This window comes from Tyto alba, unplaced genomic scaffold (assembly GCF_018691265.1).
Source record: "Tyto alba isolate M040663 unplaced genomic scaffold, T.alba_DEE_v4.0 Super-Scaffold_13, whole genome shotgun sequence".
NCBI classification, from domain to species: domain Eukaryota; kingdom Metazoa; phylum Chordata; class Aves; order Strigiformes; family Tytonidae; genus Tyto; species Tyto alba.
This window is the reverse complement of record NW_024881275.1, coordinates 22,171,612-22,189,705: the sequence shown is the minus strand read 5'-3', so window position 1 is coordinate 22,189,705 and position 18,094 is coordinate 22,171,612.

Below are 18,094 nucleotides of genomic sequence, written 5' to 3'. Positions count from 1 at the left end.
ATAGAGAAAAGCCTCATTTAAGGACCACCAATAGAAAGGCAAAGCCATCACTTAATAAATGTCTTTTTGTTTACAAGCAGAGTTCCATTATCAGCTAAAAAAAATTTAAACAAACCAGAGATTCTCCATCATTATACAGAGGACACTGTTAACATGAGCACTGGCATATTAAAGCTGCTTGTAAAGAATGCAGGAAGTGGAAAACTACACTTGTAGGTGAGGAAGGCTATTGGAAGGGATCATTCCATTAAAAAATAAAGATTACTTCATCAAAGCAGAGGCAGACCTACAGACAGTGGCAAAGCCCATGTCTCCTTCACAGTCCCATCAATTTCTTGTGATTTTATAATATTTTTGATTCTTTCCTAATCAGGATTTATCAATTCCCATAGAACAATCAGAGCAAGAAGGCAAGATAATATCCTTCCCTTCTCAGAAAGTTTTCTTAATGACGACTACACAGTCACATAAATTCTTTATTCTTTTATTTCACACATGCTTTTCATCAATACAGAAGAGATTAATAGGTCTGGAAAACAAATTCTTCACCTTTTCCACACAAGAAAAATCGTTGGCAGACATTTTTTAATGGGGCTTGAGCATCTCTCCTCTCTGACTTGGAGCTATAGGCTCATGAGTCAGAAATTCAGTCTTCTCAGCTAAGACTGCACCAAAAGATTGTCCGTTGTGAAGGTGCTTATCACTTCTACCTCAAAGGAAACTACCTCAGGCCACCAACTCATTTCAAATGAGCACAAACCCATCCTCAAATGGTAATGACTCTTAGTTCGCTGCTGACTTAGACTTTGAATCAAGCCAGTGACCCAGATTGAAAGGTTCCATAAACCCTTAGCAATTCACTGACCCATTCAGGACTTCAGGGAGAAGGGGAGGGGAGAAATGGGTCTCCAAAAAGGCCCTAAAATTTATAAAGGAGTATGCTAAGCTTTATCCTCTCATACACTGGCAGAATTTACTATTCCAGATTCCATAAGTGTGATCTATGGGTACAGAAGTGTAGAATGCAATGACAAATACGAACATTACAAATAGATATGGATTGAAGCAAAATATATTTTAAAAAAAATCTTAATTTAATGAGGTAAATAATTTTCAAAACAAAGTGTCACCATTTGAAGAATTTGGAACACTGAAATCCTATACCTTTCATATGAACAGAAAAGGAACTTTTCAAATATATTTAGTTCACCACAATGTGTGGACTACTAGGTGGGCTTCTTTCATTTTAGCACTGACATTTGCCATTCATCTGAAGAGGAAGATACGTACGTGTGTGTGTGTATATGCATGCACGCATGCCCACATATAGATGAATCTACTCTACCACTAGAAATATAATCAACTGTTTTACTAACCTTGCAAATAATAACAGCTATTATCACTCAGTAGTATAAAGTTTATGTTTTTACCATTAAGGTGAATTATGTTTTTCCTTTTTTTATTGTTTCACTTAATTATTAGAAATTCATTCTGAGATATCTCTCTTTTAGAGAAGTTAGTTCTTTTGTTCATTTCTTATTTTTCTAGATGATCTGCCATTGTAGGCAATTGTCTATAGTGACAGCATTGTTTTTTACCTCACTTTATCTAACCTCAGCATTTTCTATTCTCTTCACAGAATTTTCTGAATTTCATTTAGGGAGCAGAGTAGTTAGGAAATTTAGACTTTTAAATTTTATATTAATTTTAATTACTGCATTGATTATTTTTTTTTTTTTTCATTTATGGCACTGCACGGACTAACATAGAGTTGATGCTGTTATCAATTAATGTCTTTCTCAGATTTTTCCCTCTCTATTGAAAATTAATTCTCCAGATTTTTGGATTTCAAAACCTTGGACTAGACTACCAACATAATTGCTAAATTAATCAAACTTGCCAGGCTCTGTGAAAATACAGCTGTATTTCAGTTTATGGGGAAGAATATTAATAAAGTAATTCAAAAGATATGTACACAAAGGATGTCTTTCACTAGCCATTAGGGTCTAAAAGGTTTAAAGTTCCATGTTTTCACCAGCAATCTACAGCAGCAGCCTCTAAAAACTGCAATCCTTGTTTTATGTCTGAGGTAACAAAGAAAATAAAAAAATTCACTTGGTATTTATTCTAGTAAAAGTTAACTTCTGACCTCCCTACCTATTCTATAGACTACTATTAACCTTGTCTGCAGGAGGGTGGTGATTTTAAGAGTTATGATTGTTAATGGCCTTTGAATGCGGCAGTCTCAAACCAGTTACTCCCCGGTGTACCATGTGGCTCAGACTTTTCCACATGGGAAAATGGTAAGAAAACGAGGAAGATAGCAGGTCATTCCTGTGGCAGCCTTGAGAAAATTGCTGCAGAATGAATCTTTCAGGTCTGCAGTCCTTTGCCCAGCATTTTTCTGTTTTAATTTATCAAGCCAAAGCTTGTTGACATGAAAGTGAATGAACTGACTGTGCAGTGTACTCTAAGAAGCCAGCTCACATGCTTTGTGCATCAGCTTAGCTGTAAATAAAAAAGAGGATCCAGGAAATACTCTGCATACTGGTGCTCTCCACAACATTTTACATTCATCTGCCACATGCTCAAATCCCATCAGTAGTTTCAGCAATAAAATAAATAAAAAATCAGGTCCTCTAAATTTGCCAATGGTTTGTTTTATGCCTGTTATCATTTAAATCAAACTGGTTTTAGTGATACTTCCCCACCTGGCTATGTAGACTTATGTTTACTTGTCTATATAAAGAACTAATCAATTCTATCCAGATGAGATATCTTTGTAACAGGGGGTACCACACTCAAATGAGCACAGCATTACTGTTAGAAAATTTCATACCATAGTCCAAAACTCTGAACAAAGCAAGGGAAAAATAAAAAAAAAATAATAAAAAAAATAATTTAAAAAAAAAAAAAAAAAAAAAAAAAAAAGAGAGGGTTTTACCTATGGTTATCCAGCACTGGATATATCATTAAATACTGTCAGCCAAAGCTACCTCTTGTCTTCGTGCAGGTAAGATGTGTTTAGGAATCATGAAGTTTAATATGCATTACAAGCTGCTCTGTTTTGTTTTCTGTATCTGAGCCTTCCAGAGTTAAGTGTTTCAAATTTTGTGGCTCTGATAGCTAGAAACTTACTATTTATTGCAATGAATCTTGCTGTTTATTGTAATACTGCTTCATGGCTCCCACTGCTGTAATTATGAGAACCACACTAAATGCTTCATGACTCAGAATAGAACCACTGGAGAAGAGTAATAACATACAGCTCTAAGCAATTTCCTCAGGGCTGGAAGAGCAGACACATGTTTCACCTGCTTTCCCTCCCTTTCCACTCTACTGCTTGCTGTCTTTGTAGGAACCAATGAAAGCTCTAAACAGAGGGAGAGATGCAGAGTACAGGCCCTTGTATAGTTTTTGCTGGTATTAGTGGTCATGTCTGAGGCAGGAGAGTCATGACAGTAGCTTTAGGGAGGTCTGCACTGTATAATACAAAGATTGGTGGGTTAATTCATGCTTTACATTACCTAATACACAGCATGAACATTCCTAGACGTGAACAGGATGGACATAAACTAGACTGCACAACTTTACATGAGGATCCATGCTGCTCCCGATTGACCAAGGCAGGACAGAAGCAAACCTTTATAGCTGGTTGGGAGATAGCTATTATTAATGCTGACATTATTTCTGATAATCATGACTTGCTCAAAATGAGAACTATTAAGTAGTTTATGAGCTTTTATTCAAACCATTAAGTAAAATATTTGTCAAATTATATTCCATCTATTTCATACAAAAAAAAAAGGCCTAGAATTTCAGCGGTGTAGGCAAGACAATTATAGAAGAACTCCACTCCTGAAAACTTGTTCTAAATGTTTTATCACATCCTAGGTACTAATATATGACAAAATCCTTTTGCTCTTAGTGCTGTCACATTTGTGTGAGATGAAGGTTGTTGTCTCACCCACACAGACGATAGGATGACACTTTAATTGGAAAGTGACATTGTTGGGAACATTTATGAATAATTTAGTATGTCCTCCCCACTCATCTTTTTATGTGTTCTGCAAGTCATTATTTTATTTATTATTTATTAAGAGCTGACATTGTGCTGAGAGCTGTACAGAATAAAGGAGAACACAAAGTCCTTGCCCTTGCAGATCTTACACAGCAAGAAGCATAGAAAGCTCTTTTCCATCCTGCTCATAAGATAGTAAACACATTCTGGCTCTGTTCCAGACTTATTTCTCTCTTGGAGTTTGCCTTTGCTGACAAATATAACAATAACAATAATAAAAATATCTCAGCATGAATGTTCTGTTAAGCTTGGCTGTTTCTAAGATTCTTCTTACCCTCAGAGACCTTCATATCCTGTTCTAGTTTCCTTTTCCTCACAGAAATACACATATCATCTTATCTTGTTGGACTGAAGTTAATAGAACTTGCCTGGTTTGACATCAGAACATGCCAACGGAAACAATTCTTTCTTTACAGGGAGCTGAAATTCACTACCCTTTTACAAAACAACAGTATTCCTTAATTGTTTGCTTACTTTTCTCTCTCCTTGTTTTTTTGTCTTCATTTGCACATACATATCAAATTGCTTGTGACAGGTTGGATTAAAAGGCTCTGCTTTTATCTTTAGTTGCAGAACTCTGGCACTGCTGACCCCTGTCCTCTGTTCAGGTCTGTAACACAAACATACAAAGAAGGAATATAGATTCATTGGGTGATTTGTCCATACAGTCTCTTACTGGTGCAGGTTTGACATGCCAACTTTTATTAATCTAGAAGCAACTCTTATTCCATGTAACAACCTGTATTAGCTTGTTGGACATGAAACATAGGACCAACTTTTGCTGTCAAAAGATGGAAAGTATCCTGCTTAGAATAATGTGTTTATTATTATGTAATTGCCTACAGCCTGATAATTCCTCTACCATTTTCTACTGAAAAACTTAATATATTTTACCTTTCAGGACATCTGCTTTTTAAGTATGTGACTTTTGCCAGTTCACATTTGGAAAGTTTCTGATCACTCACAGAATATGTTGAGGACATACTCATAGTATATGTCTTAGTGTAATAGGTGCAATTCCCTGTAAGACATTTACTTTTAAAGCAGCTGATGCCTAATGAAAGATATTCCATTAGAGACAGTTATGCTCACGTGTTCTGTCTGTATGTTGCATTTTTGTCCTTCAGTCATTACATCTGGAGTTTTTTCCCTGCTAGAAATCAGCCTGTCCTAGGATATCACAGTATTTTCTACAGTAATTATGATGTTGTACACGTGGAGTTTGTGGAGGACTGGATAAGAATTTAAGCTGAATCACCAAACAATCCAAATTAAATTTAGTTTTGAGGGAAAAAAAAAAAAAAAACTGAAGTAGCCACAGCAATGAATAGAAGACTATTTGACAACTTATTTTTTTGAACCTTCTTTTATGAGAAGAGAAAAAACTATTGTCACCATTTTCACCCTAAATCTGGCATCGCACAAGTGTTAACACTTAAGGGGAAGCTAAATTGAAATTACAATTTTTACACAAAAACACTAAGTTCTCCAACAACAACAAAACAGTGATGAAGATAAGTGACAACATGTTGGAATAAGGGGAATCTGCAGGGCCCAGTGCAGTAGGCAGTCTCAGTGTAGTGAGAACAAGATGAATGTACAAGAAGGCTAATTATCTGAGTGAAAGGTCATCAAAATCAATTTGCAGCATGATGTACAAAGGTCATTATCAGACTCAAATTTTCTATGCCCATTTAAAACACAATAAAAAATAAAGTGGTTGCTTTAATAACTATGATTTGTAAAGAAAAACAGCATATCATTGAGCCATCTGTTTAAACATTTGTGCTACCTTAATTTTTATTCAAAACATTGCAAATAATGAGAGGTGGTTTGTTGGAAGGCAGTATTCCTGTAACAGACTCCATTCATTTTCAGATCTATAATGCTGACAGAACTGAAAGCACCTCTCTAAAATTACAGTCCTTCAAAATCAATAGTGTAATATCTGAAATTTGTTTCTTTTTTATTACAGACCACTTCATTATTATTTTTATTTTCAGTTTATGAAATGACATAGACTAGAATCCATCATTTTCTTATCTGTGGTTAAACTGCTTACTCAGGGGTGCAGACTGCCTGTTTTGTTTTACTTGTTTTGTTATAACATCTCAGTGGCAAAGGAGCCCTTGTGCAAGCAAAACCAGACCTATATAGCCAGCAGAGAAGAGATTACAACAGCAACCCCTAAACCTAAAAGCATACTCAGAAATCTATTTATGTTGTTTCTGAAGCTAAATATAATCCACAGTACAACAGAAAAATGAGCTGATCTGTCAGAAGAGGATGGCTACCAGAGGGTATTTCTTATGAAGCTTTTTGTCAGTTAGGACATCAGAGGTAAGGAGTCCATACAGGGAGCTGTCATCCAACAGGAACTAGTTGCTAGTCTGAGCACGATCACTCAAAAGGTGAATAAAGTTATGAAAATTAATTCCTTTTGGTGTTTGCTTCCCTCTTTTTCTGACACATGGACTCTCCTTTCTCAATCCCCTATAAAGAAAAAACACTTGAAGTAGATGAAGGACCCAGCTGGATACAGGGTAGAGGGTGTCTGGTGTCCACTAATTAGATACATTTATATATAGAGAAATTTCTTCAGCTTTCCCACTTTGCCTGCATTGTGTGTTCCAGGGCAATGGAAGTTCACATAAAAGGGAGGAAAATAAATTTCCTGCCCACACAGGCATCAAGCCTGCATGTGCTGCCCTGCTGACAGCCCTTTGACATGGGTTCTCCTCATGCAGGCTGCACATTGGCTGCATGCAGAGCCCACAGCAAGATCAAGAGCACGTCATGCTCTCAGCCACTCCTCTTTTCAGGAGCTTGGTAGATATCTCTGATTTCTTGATACCTTATGTGTATTCTGTATTACCTAGAAGTGGGAGCAAAATTGATACTGATAAACCTGTTTCTTTCCCAAATAATATGCAGCCTCTGAAACCATAGTGTTATTCAATATTAATATGTTAATAACTGTAGTCATCGCATTTCAAATCTTAATCAAAATAAGATCTCTCTTCCTGCGTTTTCTTTGGTTTTTGTGTTTTTTTTTTGTTTTGTTTTGTTTTGTTTGTTTGTTTTGTTTGTTTGGTTTTTTTGTTTGGTTTTTTGTTTTTTTTTTTTTTTCCTATGGCTCTTCACTAAATGGTTTGTCGTGTTTTTTTTTTTTTTTTTCAATATTCAGCTCAAATCCTGATGTCCTAATAAAGATGCTGTTGCTATTTCATTAACATCTTTCTTTTTCTACAAATTAGAAAGGACCAAATTGTGCTTTATGTTCTTTGAAAGACATTTTTTGTGAATGAGGTGACCACCACAGGATATTTTCCTTTGTGCCAGTCATGGAAATCTTTCTGCCAAGGAAATGAGATTCAGCATTGTTAATGGGAAGATAAAAATACCCAGTATTTATTTTACAATTTGCTAATAATGAAGCAGACTGAGAGGATGATTGGTTGAATGCACTTGGAATAATAATAAAGGGCAGGGCAGATGTTGAAAGATATTTTTCATGTTTCTTCTCCTAATTGATGTTTGTTTCTCATGTCCTTTGTGTGCATTTCCTGAATTAGTGTAGCATTCTCTGAGGGTAAATCAACCTAATTTTCCCCTCCTGACAGCTGCATCCTTGATAATACTCAAGGAATAGTTCCAGCCTTGAAACCTGGTGCCCATGAAGAAGCTGCAGTGGACTTGACTGTTTCTATACCTCAGGTGGAGGTCGACTGCTCTGCCTCTGTACACAGAGCCAGCTGAGGTGGTCTGCAGCTCCGGGACACACAAAGTCTGCAGGTGCTGTGCCAGACCTAACATCATGCTGTTGAGAGCCCAACACCTCCTCATAAAATGACTCTGCTTTGACATCAGAGCTCACATGCCCCTAGCTGTCTTGGAGTACCAGGTTGTTGGCAGAAAACTGCTGACATAAGAGTATGCCTTGAGCAGGTAGTGGTGAAACCACTGTGATGGACTTGACTTAGGGTCTCAGTGACAAATAGGCAGTCAGACTGGGAGAAAAAAGTTGGCTGAGTGAACTCCATGAGAGTAAATGGGACATGATCTCACACCCACTAATATCATGAAAAGTATGTCTTCATGTTGATTGAAGAGTATTAGAAAACAAAACTGCAACACTAATTTTTACATCACAGTACTTCAAAGGTCTGCAGGGTTTTTTTTACAGGTACTAGATGTAGCTGTACTAATGAGTACTAATGAGTTACAGTAGCTGTACCAAATTAGTATCATTACAGGTACTAGCAGAATATCTAATTTCCCTTCTCATAGAGATCAATGGGAGAGTTACCTCTGAATTTAGAGATTATTATTTCACTTCAGCTATTAACAAAATAATGTTATAACTTGTAAATTTTGAGTGCCCCAATACAGACGTAGTAGTAAACGATGGCCTAACTTAAATGATCCAGTGCTGAACCAAGTTTCCCTTCTACAACTAACTCCTGCAGTTGGTGCTGGTATATACATCTAGGTCCTGTTGACTGATCAGTACTCGTCTCCTGTAGAGCCACCTTTCGCAAGAGCCTTTGGAAAAAGTTGACCTGTAAATCAGATGACTAGAGCTTTCCCTGGCAAGGCAGGCTATACAGATATAGTTTGCGTGCAAACAGGCTGATTACTCACTTGTGTGAAGGATGCCGTATCCTTACGCTGTTAAGAAGACCTAACTCTCCATGTTGTGTGAATTTCTTTATTGGCAGTGTGCTTGGGCTCACTTAATCCCACAGTACAGTTCCAAAAAGCTTTTGGGGAGAAAGGTTTGTGTTCAGTCCTGTGTTCTCCCTTCCTCCTGTGTCTTGACATCTATTGAGGACTTTGGCACTAGGGAAATAATGCTTTACATTCAAGCATTATATTATGTGTTTTATGAATAAAACCTGAATTTTGTTAGCACAGTAGCAACATATATTGTTTAGCAGAATTGATTCTTTTTCCTGCACACCTCAAATCCATGGTATATTTTTCAAGATTTACAATCTTGATAGCAGTCAACTTGCAGGGAATTTGGTCTTACCTACATTTCATTGCCATATTTCTCTTCATGCTCTAATCATGCAAATGTGTTATAAGTAATTAAATATTGCTTCAGCAAAATTATGGTCTCAAGAGGATGTGCTTGTAAATAAGCATTTCATCCACTTTAATGCTTAAAGTGAAGTTGAAAAGTGATCCCAAATATTCCGCAGAGCAAAAACAAAATGAGGAAGATCTTCATGATTGCAGCTATGCAGACAAGCCACAAGATATTCCGTGGACAGATGTAGCCTTCCATAACAGGTAAAACTGAAGGCTTTAAATTACATTAGTGAGACTACCTGGGTGTAGAACTCACTATCCAGAGATGTTAATAACTAATCTTTGGATTTGTAAGGAGTTTTTATTGCTGTGATGGACAGGCATCACAGGCCAAAAATTAAAGACCAAAAGGCATCACTAATTATTTATTGAGCTTACACAAAATGTTAAAATTCCATAAAAATACATGCCCAGAGCATTGAGGTCTCACAGTGAAACATTTAGTGGCAGGAAATGCAGATGATCAGCTTTATGGAAATTACAGTGGTCAATGCTTGGTCAACTTTAATTTCCCACGACTAAGGCATGAACAAAACTATTCAGTCATTAATGATAAGATTAAGCAGCATTTCTCAGTAAATATTATATAGTATCCTAATATTTAACCCCTATGAGATAGTTTGGACTCTCTAACCTGCCTTCTTTTCCTCTGTCTCCAATTTTAAAGATTTCCCTGACTCCATAAAAATAAATTCAGAGTCTAATAAAACTACATTTTACCAGCGTTTGCTAATATTTTTTCTCTTTTCACTTCTTATGTGGTGACCATAAGCTCTATGTTTTTCTTGTCTCTAATAGAAAGTTTGATTCTGCATAGATCCCACAAGGTTTACAACCAGTTCTGACAAAAACAAATCATTCTGTAAATATTATCTTTAGATTTTATATTTGTCTTCCTGTTTGAAGAGAATTTAGGATTGCTAGTGTCCTTGCAGTAGAAGTACTTATGTGAAGGCTAATTTAACTGGCTCGCTGCCTTTCAACTAAGGTCACCGTGTTACTTCCTGTATCCTGTTTTCTGGTCCATTTCAAGCTTCACATCAATTGTTGACATGGAGCTTGTTGATGAACGTGCCCTAAGAGGACCATAAACCAATTTGTGTAGCAAATTAGAAGGTTATGAAAGCAATGATGTACCCAGTGATTTTCCACTCTCTGTCTCATATATGTATCTTAATTTCCAGATAGCTGTATCACAAAATTAAAAGACTTAATAGCCTTCTTGTTCTTTGTGTTGCCCTTCCCCTTTCTGTTAGGTTTCAGTGGACTAGTTCAATAAATAGAAAAAAGAACACTATTCACTAGAAAACAGTTATTTAGGTACAATAATTTGTACTTTATGTCATATTATAATGGTGAGTGTAAATTTTCCTTTGAACCATGTTTTATTAACATTTTTTTTCCACAAAGTTACATCAAAAGACTCTATAAATAAGTGATGTGCTCAGCCTGCCAGCTCTTACATGCATACCAATTACCTCTATTGGTTTCAGGACACGTAGTCAGTACTTTAAACAACCCAGATAATATTGCAAACTGAAATATTCAACATCTCCGTCTTGGTATGCTGTCACCATGCAGAGAATGATTATAATTGGTAATCAGTTTCACTGCTAGTAAGTTGAGTGGCATGATGCATTTTATATCCATGCTTATGTCAAACTCAATTAACATTCTAACGCAGTGTATTTCAAAGACACAGACTTGATCTGAGGGAACAACACAATTATTTTTTTGATGTTCAAAATTCTCAGTTCCATGAGGATAAGAATTTGAAGCACAAATACATTTATTAATACTGTAGCATTTTCCAGTTTTGCTTGCTAGAGGAAGAGGGGACGAACATACATCTTTCATCTCAAATTCTTGTTGTAAGTGGGGCATGCCAATTACATGAAAAACTGCAGTGAAATCAGAAATAGAAAACGATCATGACTTTTCTTTGTGATTACACACTGTTGTATCAAGGTATGATATGCATTATGGTACTGTGAACTGAAAAATGATTTAATTTATTTTTTAATAAAAATACTGATCTATTGAGGCCAGGTTTTATTGACTAATTTCTTTAATAGTCATGAGCATCACAGTGCTTTTTTGAATTTCTCATAAACATATGTGTAAACAAAAACATAAAGAGAAAGCTAATATATGTAACCTTTCTAGGATAAATTAGGAAGTTGAAGAGGGCAGATAAAAGATGTAACATTGTGGAACTCATCATCACCAAAAAATATTGCCCCCATCCCAACGTGTTATGTTGGGTTATGCATTTCTCCTAACACCCTTGACATCAGTCCGTAGTAATGTATCAGTCTTCATAGCACAGGATGGAATAGATAAAATACACAAAGCATCTTTAAAAAAACATGAACAAAATAAACAAGTTAGGCTGATAGACATGACATAACATGTCTAAAGTAGCCCTGTTCCACCCATGGTTAGTTTGTTATATTATCACACAGCTGGTCACAACTTGCTGATCCTCCTGTCCTGATAGAAGTGATAGCATTTTGCTGACATGTCTTCTCCACATGGACTTTTTTCTATACAGTAACTATGTGGTATTTATCATCTAGATATTCCATTAAGTGGCTCATGCTCTGAAGTTACAGAATCATACAGTAGTTGAAACTGTAAGGGACCTCTTGAGGCCATTTGGTCCAACGCCCTGCTCAAGCAGAGTCATCTAGAGCAGGTTGCCCAGGACCATGCCAAAAGAGCTTTTAAATATCTCCAAAGAATTTGTAGGAAGGAGGAACACCAAAACAAGCTGTTGTTTTGCTCTTTCTTCTTACAACATGTTTGTGGGTTTTTTTGTGGGGAGGGTGGGAAATATTGGAAAACATGAAAACAACTGATCTGCTAAAAGGAAGATTCATAGTTCTGCAGTTCAGAGAATAAACAAAAATATGATAACATCTACTTTGATTCTTTTGAGATAGGAACACACCTCACTTGGTGGCAGGTGAAATTTGTTGTAGTGAAACAAGGTGTAGCCATATTTTTCTTAAAGTATTTGAACTTCTGGAGTCTGCAAAACTGGCCTGGAAATCTTGAAGGAGCAAAGATATCTGACAGCTTTAACAAAGTGAAACATTTTTAAAGAATATATACTTTTTTTTTTTTTTTTTTTTTGGTACATCTGTATGTTACTGATAATTCATCACAAAATTATCAGGACAAAATCCTTCACCAGTTTGTGGAACATCAAAAAATTCCTAGTAGCTTTTACTAGCAGCCTAGACTGAGTTCTCCCAATTGACTTTTCTGATTTTCAAAACATGAAAAAATTGTTGATAAAGTAACTGTCCTCAGCTCTTAAGTCATATGAGCAGGACCATATGAATAGAGTGCAATGGAATCCTTGCATTGAGCAGAATCCTCAAAACTTAACTATCACTGGCTTTTGGTGCTACAAAATGGAGAGGTGTAATGGAGTATGTTCTAAGAAAACCTGACCAAACACTGACATGACTACTTTCTGTGTCACAATGTCTTGTCTACTGTGAATTTTTGTGAACTGTTGAGCTGAAATTTAGAAAGAAGTCTCTCTTTTCTTCCTGGAAGAAATGGAAGGGTGTTTTGTTGTTCCATATTATCAAGAAGGATAGAGCAGGATGTCAAAAATTTGTACCTTTACCTCTCAAGAGCAAGACCTTATTCTTACTTTCCAGCAAGACAGACATTCATTACTTTTTCCCTTCCTTCAGAGCCCCAGCTTCAAGGTTATGATCTTTTATTTGGTTCTACTAATACCTGTGGGCTGCTGCAAACCTTTTCTGAACAGAGTACAAACTATAATTTTTATGATGATATACTGTTGTTTCTCTTGTTCTTGACCATTGAAGCCTAGATAAAACCTTGATATTACCTGATGAATTAATCAGAATAATCCTGTATTTATTGGAAGCTATTGTGACCCAGTATTGATATAAAGATATTTCATCAGTCTCTGGGTACCAGCCTTGTCTCTGATTTGGACATATTGATGTTTCTTACGCCATTTGCTACAATGATTCCTTTGAGAGTATCAGCATTTGGTAACAGGACAGAAAACAGGTATCTCAGTCAATTGCTATCACTTATGTTTCTTTACCTTAATAGACAATTTCAACATTATATTAATTATTTTTGTCATTTAAATAAAATATTCCATTAATAATAACACTTTAGCAGCTTACAAAGAAGATTTATACCCTTTTCTATGTTCAAAATATATTTTACATGAACAATCCATGGGGATTTACATGTAAACCATGGGGAATAATGTTTGTACTATATCATTGCAAAGAATTTTTCTCTGTTAACTAAGCTGTTCCTGAGAGGGCCTAATAACCTTGAAGTCACATCTGACCACTCTATTTTTCTGAGAAGCAATATATATAACATGGCAAAATCACTTCTTTAAGCAGTGCCATTTACACAGACCACATTTCTATTTATCCCAAGACTAACTTGCAACAGCACTGCATGGTATTTTGGCTACAGGACTGATTAATGTTAACACATTCATAGCAGTACTCCAGGCAATGTAGCTCCATTATTTGACACTGGTTTACTATGTACAGTATATTTTCTCAGTGACAGAAGCTTCTGTGTTTTGAATGTTGTCACAGATTAAATTTAATTTAACAATTTTGAGGATTTCCTTTAATTTGTCAACTTCTGAGAATGTCTGCACAGTTATTGCTCTCTCTTGATATGGCCTTCATCACAGTAGGAGCAGAATGCATGATATAGACTTTTATAATTGCTGTGTACTAATAGAATTTGTGTGGTATATTTACTTTAGTACAGGAAGCTGAATCTGATGTACTATGTGAATACTATCTGATTCTTTGAGTAGCCTTATTAAAAAGCATGTTTGGAGAATAAATATTTGAAACCGGATCTTGGAATCCAACAAAATTATTATTGATATAATGTTATTTAGGAAAATAATGAAATCATAACAACCTATATGATATCTGCTGCACTGATGTCTGGACAGTTCTCATTTAAAAGCTCAGGCACTGTATTTTAAATTGCAGATGCATTTACATTCAATGATCACTGAGAATAATAATATGGAAGATTTTGTCACTACCAGCAATGCTTTCCTTGAGATCATTCTTCCTCTGCTTTATTTCTCTTCAAACACCACAATAAGACAGTTTGTATTGAATTCATATTTATTTAATTGTTTATTTCAAAGATTATATGTATTATACGCAGTGACCTGAAACAACAAAAAGGATTACAAGAAATTTTAGAAATGCATTAGTGATTGTAAAATAATTATGGTACCAAAACACTTCTGGAATCATACAATTTTGTCCATAAATTGAGCTTTCTTCTTTCTTAAAAAAAAAAACCTTTGAGGATCATGGTCTTATCTATCAGCCTCATCTTTCATTTCCTTTTTGCTTTTATCATGGTCTGGACTCGTAAAAAATATAAGAAATAATAGTTCACATTAAAACAATGGCAGAGAAGGCATCCTGGTAACATCTATGGGACTTTTATTATTTCTGTGGTTATTTCAGGTTTTCAAAATTACAAGAACTAATCTATTATTTCAATATTCTTGTATCTGCATTTCAAAATGGCATGACACAGACCTGACCTCTTTTGCAAACAGACTGTGCATATACTTGTGTAGTAGACATTTCTGGTAAAATATTTGTAGAAAGCTAATTTCAGTCTGAAAAGCTTTATGAACATTATTTCTTTATGCATTTATTTCAGAAGATATTTTCTCAGAAGTTACCAACCAAAAAATAGAAATAATATACTATTTCTGAGGTCAATCTGAGTGAAATCATTCTCATACTTTCAGAAACTGAGTTCAAATGCTCATAAGTGACTTGTGATTAATTCAGGAGGTAGATGACTTTTTAAAATTTTTGTGATATTTAGCTGACAATATATTTGGCATGTAACGCTTTCTTTGCAGAAATTTCCTGAGTGGTGCCAAATGTTCTTCCACACTGATTGTTATAACTTCTCCTACCTGCACTCTTTAGTTTCTACAATTTCCTCTCTGATACTTATTCTCCCTTATTTCCAAATACCTTTCTTTTATTGCAGTCTTCCATTACAATCCTTCATTCTCAGACCTGTGCCACAGCTAGCTTCATATTTTCTCCTGCATTATCTCTGTGTACTCTGAACTTCTGTTCTTTTTCAGGTGACTTCACAACACCCACTCCTTAAATGACATCTAAAAGCAATTATAAGGTCAAATGAGGGGTATTAGAATCTAGAGATGCATAATTTAACTATTTTTAAAATTATTATATAGTTCTGTACAGAAGTATATGTAAAGCATACAAAGCTTTCTCTTGCAGTTTTCTTGTGCTTTATTTAATAACTTATCTTCTTCACATTCATGATTTAGTTATTTCCCTTCACGTTTTTTTTTGTTGACGATAATGTGCCCTCATCTATTTCTATACCTTTGGGACCTGGTTGTATCTGAAGCTTATGTGCTTACAAACTTTATAAATATAAAAACAGTGGTCAAACCATTAGCTGATCCTAGTCATTTTATCCACATCATGTCAAAATAAAGATGTAAAGATGTATACCCTGACAAAAGACAGCTTGGGGCTATGGCAGCCTTTCCAATGCACTTTCCTGAAGACTTCTGAGAAACGACTAATGACATGATTAATGGCAGATAGAAATTTGACAGCATTTGTTTGGGATGATTTCGGTTTGCAAATGAAGAGTCCACCTTCTGGGTTTATGCCAGTTTTAGGATTCATGCAAGGGACTCTCATGCTGGGGATTCCTGCCAACTCACATGTGGATAGCCAGCAGTGCTCAGCCATCCTCCTCAGAGCAACCTGTGCTTATGTCAGGGATCCCATCTTCAAAACACCTGTGTGAGAGTTTTATTTACTTATTTGCATGGGAAGTTGTACTGCACACAGGAACCTTTACTGGGGAACCCCTCAGCTGCCATTACAGGGTCACCCAGGAAACACAAGATAAATGGAAAACAGAGAACGGGGACAATGAGGGATTAAATCAGCCATATTTTTTCTTTTTCCTCCTGGTATGAGGCAAGATGGGCTCCCTCGAGGTTTGTACTGATATGTGTGACAAGGTTTAAGTGGTGGGGGCTGCAGCAGTGCATGACGTGGGAGGAGGCCATGGACCCACACGGGTCCATGGCAGCTGGCTGCAGCCAACCCTGACGGAAACATCGCCAGAAAGAAAACCCATCCTGGACCATGACTGTGTCAGCTGGAGAAGCACAAGCAGACCCTGGTAAGATGTGTTTAAGAAAGGCCCCAGCTGCTGGGACAGAAGATGCATTCTACAGAGGGAATAATGTGCCAAAGAAGTACAGGTGCCCCTAAGGGACTGTGTCCATGGGACACACATGCCAGGACAGGGTTAATTCCGAGGGGCTGAGGCCATGGGGAACCTGTACCAGGACAGGGACACTCTTGGGGGACTGTGGTTATGGAGGACCTTGCAACCTGTGAAAACAAGGGGACCTGAGAGTGGGTATAGGGGAGGACTTGTGTCCACCTCAGTGAGTGTGTATGTGTGTAAATGCTTACATTTGGTTTTCCCTCAACACCTGAATCAGTGGCCAAAAGTTTGTTTGACTGTAGATTAAGTGAAATGCCCTGACTCAGTATGGCTGCTCGCACCAGGGCTGGGTGCAGCAGCAGTAGTGACAGGGGGATCTAAACGATGCAGGCAGCTCCCAACAGCAACCAAGCTGCTGCATGCACCGTGATTGCTGAACCAGGCTCATGCAGAGGCACTGTCTCCACCTCATCTACCAGAACTTCCATGCCCTCTGGAGCCACTGCACTGGTGCCTCAGCTCACATGTCACAGGAATAAGTTCCTGAGGCAGCAGCATGCAAGACTTAAGTTTACTTAAGAAAATAAGGATTTGATATTTTAATGTTTCTTTCTGTCATAATCTTCAGGCCATTCAGCTTCTTCAAAACATCAGATGTCCTTTTTTTCCTGTAGAAATTTCAAAACAGGACTAGGGCAGGGGCAGGGCCAATGGGAGAAAAAACAGCTTAAAGACAGACAGACATTATGCTGTAAAGTGAAAGCATACAGGAGATGGTTCAGAGCCACGGGGTGCTTTATATCCAGACTCATATAAAAGCTGAGTGCATTCATTCTGCCTGTTTAAGAAGACTAAGTTATGAAAGCACATTCATCAATAAACAACATAACCTTGACCAAACAGTCTGAAAGAGTTCAAGGCTTGTTCTCTGATATACTGCCATATATGTGAGCAGAAAAATAATGGCAGCAGAAGCGTTGGCTAGAAACACTGCTGAAGTACAGCTGCCAAGGCTGCAAAGGAAGTACAGCAGTCATTATAGGCATGCCGTGATATCTCTCAGACTACAAACTCTTGCTGAGCCCTGGGAAGACAATATCGACCTAATAAGTAGTTAATGTCCTGTCACGTACTTCTGTGCTTATCCCTGTCAGATACCCCCAGATATTGCCTATGTTAGAAGAGTAGAATTCCTAGCTGAAGATAGATGAAGAAACATCTTTAAGACTACAACAGAAGAGGGAATGCAGGGCTGTACTCTAACTATAAAGATAATTTAATTTGTTATTCTTAAACATTTCTCTCTATTCCTTCTTCCTCTCCCTTCATAAATACAATGCATTTTTCAAATACCAAGTTTAGTGCTGTTTTGAGGGAAAGACTGATTATACTATCTGTAGCTAAGCAGAAAGTCTGGAGCTGCTGAAAGCTGCATGATCTAGGCTCTCACTTAATAAATTGAGTCCAGCCTACACTCTACTTACCCTTCTCACAGACTGGCACTATCAACCATGCTAAATGGGAACATATCTTTATGAACAGGTGAAATTAACTAACATTACATCCTGTGTTTAGCCTGTTTATGTTTGAATAGGGATTTTTTTA